This window comes from Alexandromys fortis, unplaced genomic scaffold, assembly GCF_014885135.2.
Source record: "Alexandromys fortis isolate MF-2015 unplaced genomic scaffold, M_Fortis_MF-2015_v1.1 scaffold_184, whole genome shotgun sequence".
NCBI classification, from domain to species: Eukaryota; Metazoa; Chordata; class Mammalia; order Rodentia; family Cricetidae; genus Alexandromys; species Alexandromys fortis.
In genome coordinates, this window is record NW_026068125.1 from 3,313,466 (window position 1) to 3,328,610 (window position 15,145).

At 38.0% G+C, this 15,145-nt stretch overlaps 1 protein-coding gene across 8 annotated transcripts in view; it reads left to right on the plus strand.

The window, feature by feature from the left end:
- LOC126490665 (zinc finger protein 120-like) overlaps positions 1-15,145 on the plus strand; it is a 177,396-nt gene that overhangs the window by 143,219 nt on the left and 19,032 nt on the right. The window contains exon 2 of one of the 8 annotated variants that reach the window (XM_050125751.1): positions 7,559-7,745. The exons of the other annotated variants lie outside the window; for them this stretch is intronic. The gene's annotated coding sequence lies outside the window, so the exon portion shown is untranslated. The remainder of the gene's footprint in view (positions 1-7,558; positions 7,746-15,145) is intronic. 8 annotated transcript variants of the gene reach the window in all.

The window sequence follows — 15,145 nt, forward strand, 5'->3', positions numbered from 1 at the left end:
CTCTGGGTGGGTTGTGGATGCAAGCCTGATGTCTCTCCTGGTGCGGAGTTCGGAACTCCTTGCTGCTAGGTGTCTCGTAAACAAAGGACCTACCTAGCTTGCTGCAGGCAGGCTAGTGGGGACAAAGGAGCTAGCACCCTCCCGTTTGCCCTGCCGATTTGGATTCGGTCCTAGAGCCCGAACAGGCTGGGCCCAGTGATGTCTCTCCTGGTGCCTGGACCGGAACTCCTTCAGGATCTGACTTCTTAATCTTTTGCCTTTGTGCCATACCATTTGTATTTCCCAATACTTATTAACTGAATTCTTGCCCTTACTGCCACATGCACTGGAGATGGATTGTTTGCTTTGCATCTTTAGGCTCAGCCTCTAACTTTCTGTTCCTGTTGTAATTAGGAGTGCACAATGGGGTTCCTTTATGCAGTCATCATGCTAAATGGTTCCACAGTGGTGGGTCTGTTTTCCAAAGAATGACTTTGTTAAAAAGGCTACCATTGTACATATGTCTTCAGGGAGCCAGAAGCTCCTACTTCCTTCACCCTTTAGTTTATGATATGACCATGTTCTGGTTCTATATTGGGTTTTTATGTTTAGAAGGAGCTAAAAGTTAACCAATTATAGAATTATAAGGGATTAAAAAGAGCAATGTGTGGGACTTGATTTAAAATAACCCAATATGTAAAGGTCATGGCATAAAGATGAGGTGACCATTATGGGATGGAGAAGATAAATTTGTGTGTTGATATATGGTAGATGGTTTTGTTCCTAGTTTTGAATGTGTTAGAATTTTTACACAATAAATACTTTTCCTCCGAAAAAAAAAAAAGGCTACCATTGTATCCCTTTTCATCCTTCAAAGCCCTTACAAAACTCTCAAAGAAAGAGGCATAAGGAAGTTCCTTAACACATAGTACAAATCAATAAAAATAAAAGTAAAAAGGTGATGGAGAATTGTAGTCTGCCAACTTTCATCTGGAACTTTGTTAGACAGCAGTGGTCCACACCACCCACTGTCATTCTACCTTAATGTTCACTCAAGAAAACATCTGTAAATAATTTTATTGATATTTACTGAGTGTGTGAGTTCTTTTGCAATTGAAATTGTTCATCACTAAATTCTGTTGTTTAATCATTCAATAAAGGTTGAACTTATGTGTCAAGAATTGGGTGATCCTCTTGAAAGTCAAGCTATAGTGTGATCTTTTGCTTGGAAACTTTTCTTAGAATTTTTGACTGGACTTGGGCTTAGTGGTGGTTTAGTTGCTTACATATTTTTTCCTTAATTTTTATTTTCTTTCACAAATGAACTTATAACTACTTGTAGGGTTTTGTTTCCTTTTCATGTCTATCCTTCTAGATTAGTTCATTTGCAAGCAGTTTGTAAGTCATTTTTCTCACTTAGTCATTTGTAGATGGATTTTTTTTCATCAGGACTTCCAGCTCCCTATTAAATGACATGGTGACTTATTATTAATTAATAAAACTCTGCCAATAGCTTGGACTAGTTAGTAACCAACTCTTACAACTTAAAGTATCCCATTTTTATCAATGCATTGTTTTTCTTCTGGCTTTATTACTTTTACTCTGTGCTGCCCATGCTGCTTCTTCTCTGTCTGTGTGACAACTCTTCTGTTCTCCCTCCCAGTGCCCTATATGCCTGAAAATCCTGCCTAACTATTGGCCACTCAGCTTTTTATTAAATCAATCATAATGACACATCTTCACAGTATACAAAAATTTATTCCACAACAGACATTTGCTATCAGTTTGTCATTCACTTACACCATGTAGCTGTGTTCTCTTAAAGCAAAATTAAAAAAAAAACCACAAGTATCATAACTCTTCTCTTTCATAGTTCTTTACAATAGAAATGAAAGAAACCAGAAAATAATATNTATTTAATTCAGCTTTAGCTTTCGGTTTTTATTATAGACTGGCTCGGATGGATCTTGGTAAGTAGACCAGGCTGGCCCAAACCCACAGAGACTTACCTGACTCTCATAAAACTCACTATTTTAGATTTCAGAGTATATCTTTGAAGTTCATATAGATGTATATATAATGGGTATGTTTGTTTTTTGTTGAGACAAGGCTTTACTGTGTGAGGTTACTCTACTCCCTCAGTCTCCCAAATTATGGAATTATAGAAGTGATCCATAGTTTCTAGATCCACAGTTTTGTTTTTAAATTGTGTTCAAAAAGAAAGAATAGGAAGTCTTGAGAGAATCTTTAAATTTCTGAAAAAGATTAAATGTAAGAATACACATAATGTCGGTGAGAAGGCTGTGGTGTCTTTGTAAAGATTCCACAAAACTCTTCACAGAACTTCAGTCTTAGAATATCCATTCCTATCTTCCAGGTACTAGTGTGAAAATGTATATTTGGAGTACACAGTAGATGTCATTTTTATGTTGAGCAATATCTCAACTGAATATTAGTTCCTGAATTTATGGGATCTAAGTAAATTATATATTTCATTACTTAAAATTGGGCATTTCTTTAGCAGATAGAAAAACTGCATGTCTTAGAGAGTAAGTATTGCTGCTAAAGATTTTGTTTGTTTTTTGATTTTTTGAGACAGGGTTTCTCTGTGTAGCAGAGTTGACTGTTCTGGAATTGACTCCATAGACGAGGCTGGTCTCAAACTCACAGAGAGCTGGGATTAAAGCCGTGTGCCACCATTGCCCGGAGCTTCTAAGGATTTTGAAGTTTCTATCTATATTATTTATTGTTGCTCTTAGTGTGTGAACTACTAGGGTTATATTTAGGAAGTGGTCTCCTGTAGAAATAACCAGGCTACCTAAGGATAAAACAATTAAATTTTATTTATTATAAGGGGAAAACTCATGAAACAGAAAACGAGAAATCCAAGCACAGCAATGTCCTGCTGGAAAAGGCTCAGAGAGAGCACGCACTCGGAGGTACACGCGTTTTACTCTGGCTCCCAGCGAAGTCATACCTTAACTGAGACACACCTCTTAACGATGGTTGGCTAACAAGGTTCCCCATCAGTCTCCTGTTCTCATGCATTTAAGACTACTTCCCACTTTCTCTTCTATCAGGTTCAGTATGGTCGGATTTATATTGAGGTCTTTAATCCTTTTGGATTTGAGTTTTGTGCATGGCGATAGATATGGATCTATTTTCATTCTTCTACAGGTTGACATCCAGTTATGCCAGCAACATTTGCTGAAGATGCTTTCCTTTTTCCATTGTATAATTTTAGCCTCTTTGTCAAAAATCAGGTGTTCATAGGTGTGTGGATTAATATCCGGGTCTTCAGTTTGATTCCATTGGTCAACCTGTCTGTTTTAATGTCAATACAAAGCTGTTTTCCGTACTGTAGCTCAGTAATAGAGCTTGATGTCAGGGATGGTAATTCCTCTGGATGTTCCTTTATTGTGCAGGATTGTTTTGGCTATCTTTGTTTTTTGTTTGTTTGTTTGTTTGTTTTTTCCATATGACTTGATTATTGTTCTGTGTTGGGATTTTGATGGGGATTGCATTGAATCTATAGATTGCTTTTGGTAGAATTGCCATTTTTACTATGTTGATCCTACCCATCCAAGAGCTTGGGAGATCTTTCCATTTTCGGGTATCTTCTTCAGTTTCTTTCTTCAAAGACTTAAAGTTCTTGTCAAATAGTTCTTTCACTTCCTTGGTTAGTGTTACCCCAATATATTTTATATTATTTGTGGCTATTGTGAAAGGTGATGTTTCTCTCATTTCGCTCTTAGCTTCTTTATCATTTATATATAGGAGGGTTACTAATTTTTTTGAGTTGATCTTGTATCCTGCAGGCCACATTACTGAAGGTATTTATCAGCTGTAGAAGATCTCTGGTATAGTTTTTTGGGGTCACTTATATACACTATCATATCATCTGCAAATAATGAAAGTTTGACTTCTTCCTTTCCTATTTGAATCCCCTTGATCTCCTTTACTTGTCTCATTCTTATTGCTAAAACTTGAAGAACCATGTTGAAGAGATATGGAGAGAGTGGACAGCCTTGTCTTGTTCCTGATTTTAGTGGAATCACTTTGAGTTTCTCTCCATTTAATTTGATGTTGGCTGTTGGCCTGGTATATATTATTTTTATTATGTTTAAATATGTTGCTTGTATCCCTGATCTCTCTAAGACCTTTATCATGAAAGGGGTGTTGGATTTTGTCACATGCTTTTTGAGCATTTAATGAAATGATCATTTGTTTTTTTTTTCTTTCATTTTATTTATGTGATGGATTATACTGATAGATTTTCGTATGTTGAACCAGCCCTACATCTCTGGGATGAAGCCGACTTGACCATGGTGGATGATTTTTTTTTTTGATGTATTCTTGGATTTGGTTTGCTAGTATTTTATTGGATATTTTTGCATCTATGTTCGTGAGTGAGATTGGTCTGCAATTTTCTTTCTTGGTTGAGTCTTTTTGTGTTTTTGGTAGTAGGGTAACTGCAGTCTCCTAAAATAAGTTTGGCAATATCCCTTCTATTTCTATTATGTGGAATGCTTTGAGGTGTATAGGTATTAGCTCTTCTTGGAAGTTCTGGTAGAATTCTCACTAAAATCATCCGGCCCTGGGATCTTTTTTTGGTTGGGAGGTTTTTGATGACAACTTCTATTTCCTTGCAGTTTATGGGTCTATTTAAATTGTTCACCTAGTCTCGACTTAATTTTGGTATATGGTATCTATCTAAAAAAAATTGTCCATTTCTTTTACATTTTCAATTTTGCGGAGTACAGGATTTTGTAGTAAGACCTAATGGTTCTCTTAATTTCCTCAGTATTTGCTGTTATAGCCCTTTTTTCATTTCTGATTTTGTTAATTTGGAGGTTCTCTCTCGGCCTTTTAATTAGTTTGGATAAGGGTTTGTCTATCTTGTTGATTTTCTCAAAGAACCAGCTGTTTCACTGATTCTTTGTATTGTTTCCTTTATTTTTATTTTTTGATTTCAGCCCTCAGTTTGAGTATTTCCTGTCATTTACTCCTCCTGGGTTAGTCTTCTTCCTTCTTCTTTTTGTTCTAGAGCTGTTAAATCACTAATGTGAGCTGTGTGTGTGTGTGTGTGTGTGTGTGTGTGTGTGTGTGTGTGTTTGTGTGTGTTTTAATGTGGGCAGTTAGTGCTATGAATTTTCCTCTTAGCACTGTTTTCTTAGTGTTTCATAGGTTTGGATATGTTGTTCCTTCATTTTTGTTGAATTCAAGAAGGAAGTCTTTAATTTCTTTTGTTATTTGTTCCTTGACCCAGGGGTGGTTCAGTAGTTCACTGTTCAATTTCCATGAGTTTGTAGGCATTCTGAGAGTAGTATTGTTAAATTCTAACTTTAATTTATGTGATCCATTAAGACTTAGGGAGTTATTCCATTTTTTTTTTATCTATGGAGGTTTGCTTTGTTACCGAGTGTGTGATCAATTTTAGAGAAGGTTCCATGAAATGCCAAGAAGATATATCCTTTTGTGTTTAGGTGGAAAGTTCTATAGATGTCTGTTAAGTCCATTTGATTCATGACATCTGTTAGTTCTCTTATTTCTCTGTTAAGTTTCTGTCTGGTTGATCTGTCCATTGGTGAGAGTGGAGTGTTGAAGTCTTCTACTATTAGTGTGTGGGTTTTGATATGCAATATAAGATTTAATAATGTTTCTTTTATTTAATTGCGTGCTCTTGTATTATAATCATAGATGTTCAGGATTGAGGCTGCATCTTGATGTTCCTGTTATGAGTATATAGTATCCTTCTCCATCTCTTCTGACTGATTTTAGTTTGAAATCAATTTTGTTAGATATTAGGATAGCTACATCCACTTGTTTCTTAGGTGTATTTTATTGAAAAAAATCTTTTCCCAGCCCTTGACTCTGAGGTAGTGTCTCTCTTTGAGGTTGATGTGCTTTTCTTATATACAGCAGAAGGCTGGATCTTGTTTTTGTATCCATTCTCTTAGCTTGTGTCCTTTTTTTTTTTTTTTTTTTAGTGAATTGAGTCCATTGGTATTAAGCAATATTAATGAGCAGTGTTTTTTAATTCCCTTTTTTTTTTTTTTGGTAATAGTGTTTGTGTGTTTCTCTTTGAATTATGCTGGTGTGGGAAGGTTTGTCAGATGCCTGTGTTTTTGTGGGTAGTGTTAACTTCCTTGGGTTCTTGGGTTGGAGTTTTTCTTCTAGTACTTTCTATAAAGCTGGGTTTGTGGATACATATTGTTTAAATCTTGTTTTCTCCATTGATGGTGAATGAAAGCTTTGCTGGGTATAGTAGTCTTGGCTTGCATCCATGATCTCTTAGTGTCTGCGGAACATCTATCAAGGACCTTCTGACTTTCATGGTTTCCATTGAGAAGTCAGGTGCAATTTTGATAGGTATTCCTTTATATGTTACTTGACCTTCTTCCTTTGCAGCTCTTAATATTCTTTCTTTATTCTGTATGTTTGTGTTTTGATTATTATATGGCAAGGGGATTTTTTTATCCGGTCTATATGGTGTTCTGTAAGCCTTTTGAACCTTCATAGGGATATCCTTCTTTAGGATGGGAAAGTTTTCTATGCCTTTGAGCTGGAGTTCTTGCTGTAGATGGAATAATAGATTGGTTTGTGAGTTATTATTTATAGACAATTACATTGGTATAGATTCTTATATATTGATACAATGTTAAATTATTTTAAATATTATATGCATGCATGCTTCTACCTCTGTTTAAAACATTTTTTATATATTGATGTATACTTACCATATTGCAGTATACATTTCTACCTCTGATCAAGATACTTATACATTGTTTACATTTGGAGGTCATTGTCCTCATTTATTGCACAGTTGTTTATTGTCTTAACCTTTAAGTTATATAGGTATTAAGAATTATAGATCAATAGTCATCTATGCTTGTCATACTTATAGTTAGACTAATTAGGTTCTTTAAATACATAGAGATTATATTCTGTATAGATAAATAATCCTCAGCCACTTCAAAGATCTGTAAAAAATGATATTTAAATAACTTAGAGTTCTGTTGAAGTGAGACACAATTGCTCCTGGCAACACCGATCTATTCCTGAGAGAATGTTGAGCACCAAAGACACTCCACTTGGAGCTTGTTTCCTTGGCAAAACTGGCCTTTGGGCAAGGAATTACCCATACCTCAACCACTGACAAAATACATAGTATCCGAAAATGGATAAAGAGGACTATCAAATCTTGCTAAGACAGAGTAAGATGGTTTTGAAAAATTTCTTGCCTTTGAAAATAGACTTTCATTTATTCTAGGCCTTAGCCAAAGTTGGTTGCTTCAATGTTGCAAATGTGACTTTGGGTGATTGTACAGGTAGCCAGTTGTCTCTGTGATTTGTTACATGTTTTGGAAGTTATTTGATCACACTTACTACTTACTCAGGTAACATTATTTACCTTCTTGGATCTTCAATGGAGTTAAAGACTAGATAAGTGTAGCTATTTTCCTCATGTTTGGCCAAGTTATTTATTATACTAGACTTAAGCTAGTTAGAATAGGATATTTGTTCTTATTGTGTATAATTTTGTCTTAGGTTTAAAACTCTCTTATTTAAACAACAGGGGGAGGTGCTGCAGGAAGGTTTACAGCTAGTAATTACCCACCTACTGGGGCGTGACCTCTTACACTATATACCTGGATGCCACTGCCGAGTCCGGCCCTTCTCTCCATCCCTGTGGATCCTGTTTGCTCTTTCGGGTTGTTTTTGAAACCATCTCCATCCACCATTCATGCAGAGAATCCTGATTTGTAAGTTTTTCCCCTAAATAAATAACTATCTCTCAGTTCCGAGCTAGTGTGGAATTTTATTTAAGCATCCGATTTCTCCACCATCAAGTTCTTCTCCCTCTTCTACCCCTATTATTCTTAGGTTTGGCCCATTTCATGGTGTCTCAGATTTCCTGGATATTTTGTGTTAAGAATTTGTTGGATTTGATGCGTCTATTTCTTCTATAGTATCTTCAGCGCCTGAGATTCTTTCTTCTATCTCTTGTATTCTGTTAGCTATACTTGTCTCTGTAGTTCTTGTTTGTTTACCCAGATTTTCCATATCCAGAATTCCCTTGGTTTGTGTTTTCTTTATTACTTCTATTTCAGTCTTCAAGTCTTGAATTGCTTCCTTCACCTGTTTGATTGTTTTTCTTGTTTTTTTTTTTTTTTGAGGGATTTGTTAATTTCTTCTAATTTTTTTGTATGTGTTCTCCATTTCTTTAAGGGAGTTTTTAATTTCCTCTTTAAAAGTCTCCATCATTTTCAAAAAGTTACATTTAAAGTCATTTTCTTTTACTTCTTCTGGGTTAGGATGATCAAGTCTTCCTGTTGTGGACCGCTGGGTTCTGGTGTTACCATGTTGTTTTTTAGGTTGTTGGAGGAACTCTTGCATTTGTGCCTACCCATCTCTTCCTACAAATGAGTTCTGCAGTTTCTTTGCACCTTGGTCCAATCCTTACAGTGGCTGTCTGAAAGTTTGGGAGTTTTTCTTGATCTGGGTACTGTCATTGTCTGTCTCAGAAAGCCTCTGAGGTCCCTATATGCCTTCTCTCTTGGTCTTCTCTCCTGGTTTGCTCTCTTGGTCTCTCTTAATCCCCTCAGTGCTGTGGCAAGCTCTTTATCCCTGCAGTATTATAGCAAGCTCTCAGCACTTAGGCAGGGTGTGGCTAGTAGCTTGGGGGGTCCAGTGGATGGGTTTTGTTTTGGGGGAATCCTAGGGGCAGGAAACTCCCTGCTGGCTGGCTAGAAAAGCCAAGGGAGTTGGGGGAGGGGCTCGGGGTTTGTTCCACTGGGGAGATCCTAGAGAGTGGGGCATCCTGGCATGTGACTACTGTTCAGTCACCTCTTAAGTCCCCTCAGTATTGAAGCAAGCTGTGTTTCAGAGTTCCACAGAAGTTGCAGGAGGATAGGGGTATTTGGGGGTGGGGTGTAGCTAGTAGTTTGAATGGCTGCTGGATTTGGGTTTTGGGGGAGACTGGCTGCAGGAAACACCCTGCTGGCTGGCTAGAGAAGCTGAGGGAGTTGGGGGAGGGGCCTGGGGTTTTGTCCCACTGGGGAGGTCCAGATATGTGACTGTTCACTCACCACTTAAGTCCCCTAAGTATTGGAGCAAGCTGAGTTTCAGAGTTCCACAGAGGTTGCAGGAGGATAGGTGGGTTTGGGGGCAGGTTGAGGCAAGTTGTTTGGATGGCAGCTGGATGGGTTTAGGTTTGGGGGCAGCATAGCTGCAGGAGACATGTATGTTTTCACTGCACTCTTTACAATACTGCTGCTGATTCATGTGTTTGGCCATATTTAAATAATACTGGAAGATGTCTTGGAATTAATAGTGGTATGGATTTTCTGGGTAAATGAAGAAAATGGGAAAAATAAAAGCTTACCCTCTACAAGTTATTGCAAGCAGACTTATTAAAACAGACATATCAAGAAAATACAAGTGTTAAAGAAGTTCCTCACTTCCTCTGTGTCCAATTGGAGCACAAGTAGCAAGGTTGTCATTCCCACATTTGGTTAAATATAAGTTGAATGCATCATATAATCAATCATGGTGCCTTTGGTGGCCACACTGAAAATCTCATGATAATTATAAATTATGATATGGAAACAAGCACACTTTTAGTCTTTCTCAGCAGTACATGTTCATTGTTTCCTCACACAGGAGAATATATCATTCTTCCTTGTGAACACTAATGGTTAGTTGCTTGTGGTAGTCTGAATGGAATTAGGCCCCAGAAAATCCAAGGGACTACTAGGAAGTATGTCTTTGTTTTAGTATATATGGCCTTGATAGAGGAAGTTTGTCACTCTGTGGGTGGGCTTTGAGGTCTCATTTATGCTCAAGCCATACCCAGTGTCCCAGACCACTGCCTTTTGCCCGTGTATTAAGTTGTACAATGCCAGCTCCTTCTCCAGCACCATGTCTGCCTGCACACCACCATGTTGCACTATGATGATCATGGACTAAACCTCTAAAAATATAAGCCATCACAATTAAATGTTTTCCCTTTATAAGAGTTACCATAGTCATGATGTCTTTGCAGCAATAGAAACTCTAACTAAGTCAGTACATGATTCATTACCCATTAGAGAGAAATTATTATGAGAACACTGTTATTTTGCTCTTGATACAATTGTATTACATATAGATTTGTGTTGTTGCTCCTCATGTGCTATTTTAGGAAACCTAGTACTCCAGTGTAGTCATTTGTGATTTCACATAACATATAATAGCAGCTATTTAACTCAAAATGTTGATAGCATAACAAATAATACAATAATTGTATATCAATAATCTTTTATTTTTTCCCAGCAAACTTTAAAAAAAATGATATTCCAGAAATTTCAATGAAATTCTTGAAAATGTCTTAACCATTAGAAAAAAAGCATTCTTGAAAATTCATTTGGTTACTGGTAGCTGGAATATTTACTTTACTAAGGGTATTGTTTTAGCCTCCGCAATTGGAGTCTTAGCATAAAACAAAATGTGCAAACAGTTCAGTTTACAAACAAACTAGTTTAAATGTTCCTGGTTTTAAAAGTTCAAGAAAAAAGTAATATTGATTTATAGAATAATTGGATGGGAGGAAACAACCTAAGAATGTAAACAGTGTAAAATTTCCCCCACTTCAAGACCTCTTGAAATCTAATTAAATATAAACAAAATTGCTTGGAGGTTCCTTCTTTTCTAGAAAGCTGCCATGTTCTGAATAGTGATACAACAGTATAGAATGAAATATTTCCTGGAATTTGTTTTAAAATATTCAATATATATAATTCATTAAGCTGTTTATACATAGTGAGTTCTTGGACAGCTAGAACTTTCTAATTAGATCCTGTCTCAAACAACAAAACAAAATTATGTTCAACTATATTTGCATGCGTGTGTGTGTAACTTAAGTTGTGTCCTCTTATCACTATATGGAATAAGCTGGCTTAAATTCAAGGAGATTTCCCAGGCTCTTCTACAGTGCTTGGCTACATTCATTTCTGAGAATAAATTGACGGGGACCTGTGGTGACACCTGAAATGAATAAGAGATACTGTTCTTAACCTCCTGCACTCTTAGTTATTTAGTGTGTGTGTGTGTGTGTGTGTGTGTGTGTGTGTGTGAGAGAGAGAGAGAAAGAGAGAGAGAGAGAGAGAAAGAGAGAGAGAGAGAGAGAGAGAGAGAGAGAAGAGACCTATAGAAACCATTGAAGTGGTACTTACATAGTTAACAGAACTGTATACAGGGCTTTGTGTCAATTTTTAGGTGTGGCTCTCCCTTACACGACCATGCTTTCCAAAAGTTCTTTCTTTCTATTAATACCTGTGCTAAATCCATGCTAAACATCTCTTGAGCCAGGTGTGGTCGCATGAGACAGAGACATGTGGATCTCTGCAATTTCCAGGCCTAAACTATCTACTACATACTAGGTTCCAGGCCAGACAGGGTTAGAAAGTAAGACTTACTCTAAAAATCTCTACTTAATAAACAGTTGGGGTGAGATAATTGGGTAACAGATAAAGAACTGAGCTGGTACCTATCCCTTTACTACTGCATTATAAAGCAAATTGCAACAATGCATGCTTATAATGACCTTAAGGCAAGATAAAAGGCAGACAGCGAAAGTTCTGTAACTTATGAATATGTGATAGCAAACTAGAGTCTCTGTCTCAAAGATGCTGAAGGAAACACACTCTGTTTTTGTCTCTCTATCTCCTTGTTTTAGTAACAAAATCATAGATCAGTTCCTAAAGTGGCTTGGGTAGTATTCTGTCTTGCTAAGGTAAAAGCATGGATCAGAAGAGTTATGTACGGTGCCTTACTGTACATAAAGTTCTTAATCCTGCTCTTGATTTCATCGGAAAAAATGCTGCTTACATCTGGGAAAGCGTAAGTTCATACTCAAAAGGCTTTTACCTTGCCTTCAAACATGGCTCATTGGTATTTGTGTTATTGCAAAAAAAAAAAAAAAAAGGAATATTGTCCCTGTCTACATAGGCATCCTACACAGCAAACTTTATTAATTTTGTGTGATGGTTAATATTGATTTTCAACCTCATAAGATATTGAATCAGCCAAGGAACAATACTGGTGGCATGCCTTTGAAAGCTTATCTAGATCATGTTATTCTATGGATGTGCTTATGAGAGATTAGCTTGCATATTAAGTTCGTTGAGATGAGAAGACTCTTCTTCCTTCTGGAAGTTATAACACCATTCTATTCCATGGATTTGGTAATAATGAGTTACATAATAATGACCAAAATTCATCACTGCCTGCTTCCTGACTCTGGATACAGTGTGTTCAACCCATGACTGTTTTTTACAAATGTTCTTTTTACTCACTTTTTAGTTTGCAAATGTTCTTACATGTTCCACATGTGAGCCCTGACACTGTCAAGTTGAATAAGAAGTCACCAAAGCCAGACATGGTGTCCCATACCTGTGATCACATAATTTAGGAAGCAGAGGCTGGAGTTTGAGGGTTTCAACATCATCCAAGGACTGAGTGTATAGTGGGGTGTGGAGTCAGGCTCCAATAATAGATAAGACTGTTGTGGGCTCAGGGAACTGTATCCCGACCCAGAGCAAGCCTATACACCTGTATACAATCTCACCCCAATTGCTGAAGATGTCTTTTTCTATGAGGCATGTGAACCCCAAGGTCTGAGCTGTGGGAGATATGAGTCCCAGTTGCCTTGAAATTCAAGCTCACAACATTTCTATAGTCGTGTGCTCTCAGGATGTGTGAGGGTAGGGGATAAGGAGAAGACTTTGCCAGGCTGCTGATTAGATGGGGTACATATCTTTCTGTCCCTTCCCTGCTCACATTTCAGTGTCCTTGTCACTTGACTGATAGCAGTTCATGCTGTTTGAGGCAAGAACAGTAACTATAAGGCTGGGAATTAGAGCACTTCATCAGACTCCACCCTGTGCACCATCTCCTGGAGGTTATGACTAGATGACCCAGACAGTAGAGACTCCAGGGAAGTGGTCCTGGGACTCAGAGACATGTCAGCAGCTCTAGTGTCCTGGGGAAAGCAGGTCCTCTTCTGTATTCACCTGTCCTTTCACATCTCCTTCAGGCCTCATGCTGGCTTTCTTCATTTCCCCCTTCGCATCCTCTCAAAGTCGATAAGCTGTCCGGTAAAAAGTAGAGTCAGTGTAGGTTGAAGGAATAGAAACTACCCTTGCTTGCTTTCTAGGTAGACTCCACACTGGGCTTTGCTGGGATTCTTCTGCTTTGGTATCTTGACTGCCAGTCCAAGATTGAAGGGCTCATGGAGAACTGATGATGTGGTAACTGGTTTGAAACAGCTCTGGAAAAGCCCTGAGAAGTTAATGACTACAGTGGACTCCTGAAGCTGTGGTAGATTTTTTGGTCTGAAGCTGTGGTAGATTTTTTGGTCTGTAGGATGACAAGGAGATCTGTAGTTGTCTAGAATTGGGATGGAAATCTGTGTGTGATAGGGATGGAAGAGACTGAAACATGGGGCTTCCTCCGTCTATGAGAGCCCAGAATATCATTAAGAGTCTCAGAATTTGCGTAATGTGATGATACAGGAAGCAGTTAGGTTTTGATTTCCATAGATGTGATTAATTATTTTCTTTTCTGTTTCTGTAGATGGAAAGGTCTTGTTTTATAAGTATGAGTCAAGTGATTGTTTTATACGTATGAGTCTAGTGATTGACTCAGATTACTTTGAGTCAGGTTATTTAATTTTTTTTTCAGTTTAATAGAAAAGAGACTACTCCACTGTCATGTTTGCTGCTTAAAACGAAAAGACCTTGGATGTGAATTTATGAACATCTGCAAGGCCTCTTACTGAAACACACTTTTAATAGTGATCCTCGACTTAAAAGTTTGAGTCCTCGTCTTTGTGACTAATGCATAATTTCTTTACTGTTCTGTGTGACAATATCATTAGTCCTGCAACTATGTAATAAAACCAATAAAAATGAACGCCGCAGGCTGTATTCATATATTTCAGCATGCTTATTCAAACACACTTATTAAGGAAGCAGTTTTTGGAAGGGAAGCATCTGAAAAGGGATGGAGTGAAGAGGGAACCAAGATGAAACATCTTTTAATTAAAATGTATAGAATAAATTTTTTTAGAGTTATTCTTTTTTTCTTTCTTTTTTTTATTGAGAATAGGAAAAAAAAAAGTTTCCGCCTCCTCCCAGCCTCCATTTCCCTCCCCCTCCCCCCACTCTTCTCCCCCTCCCCCCACTCCTCTCCCCCTCCCTCTCCAATCCAAAGAGCAGTCAGGGTTCCCTGCCCTGTGTAAAGTCCAAGGTCCTCCCCCCTTCATCCATGTCTAGGAAGGTGAATATCCAAACTGGCTAGGCTCCCACCAAGCCGGAACATGAAGTAGGATCAAAACCCCTTGCCATTGACCTTGGCTTCTCATCAGTCCTCATTGTTCGCCATGATCAGAGAGTCCAGTTTTATCCCATGCTTTTTGAGTCACAGTCCAGCTGGGCTTGGTGAGCTCCCAATAGATCAGCCCCACTCTCTTAGTGGGTGGGTGCACCCCCTGTGGTCCTGACATCCTTGCTCGTGTTCTCCCTCCATCTGCTCCTCATTGGGACCTTGGGAACTCAGTCCACTGCTCCAGTGTGGGTCTCTGTCTCTATCTCCATCCATCACCAGATGAAGGTTCTTAGCCAAGAGGATAACTATATGTTTTTTCTTGAGTTCACCTTCTTCTTTAGCTTCTTTAGGTTCACGAGGTTTACACTCCGTGACCTTTAATTATAGCTAGAAACCAATTATAAGTGAGTATATCCCATGTTCATCTTTTTTGTGTCTGGGTTACCTCGCTCAGGATAGTGTTTTCTATTTCCATCCATTTGCATGCAAAATTTGAGAAGTCATTGTTTTTTACCGCAGCATAGTACTCTAATGTGTATATATTCCACACTTTCTTCATCCATTCTTCCATTGAAGGGCATCTAGGTTGTTTCCAGGTTCTGGCTATTACAAATAATACTGCTATGAACATAGTTGAACAAATGCTTTTGTCATATGATAGGGCATCTCTTGGGTATATTCCCAAGAGTGGTATTGCTGGGTCCAGGGGTAGGTTGATCCCGAATTTCCTGAGAAACCGAAACACTGATTTCCAAAGTGGTTGCACAAGATTGCATTCCCACCAGCAATGGATGAG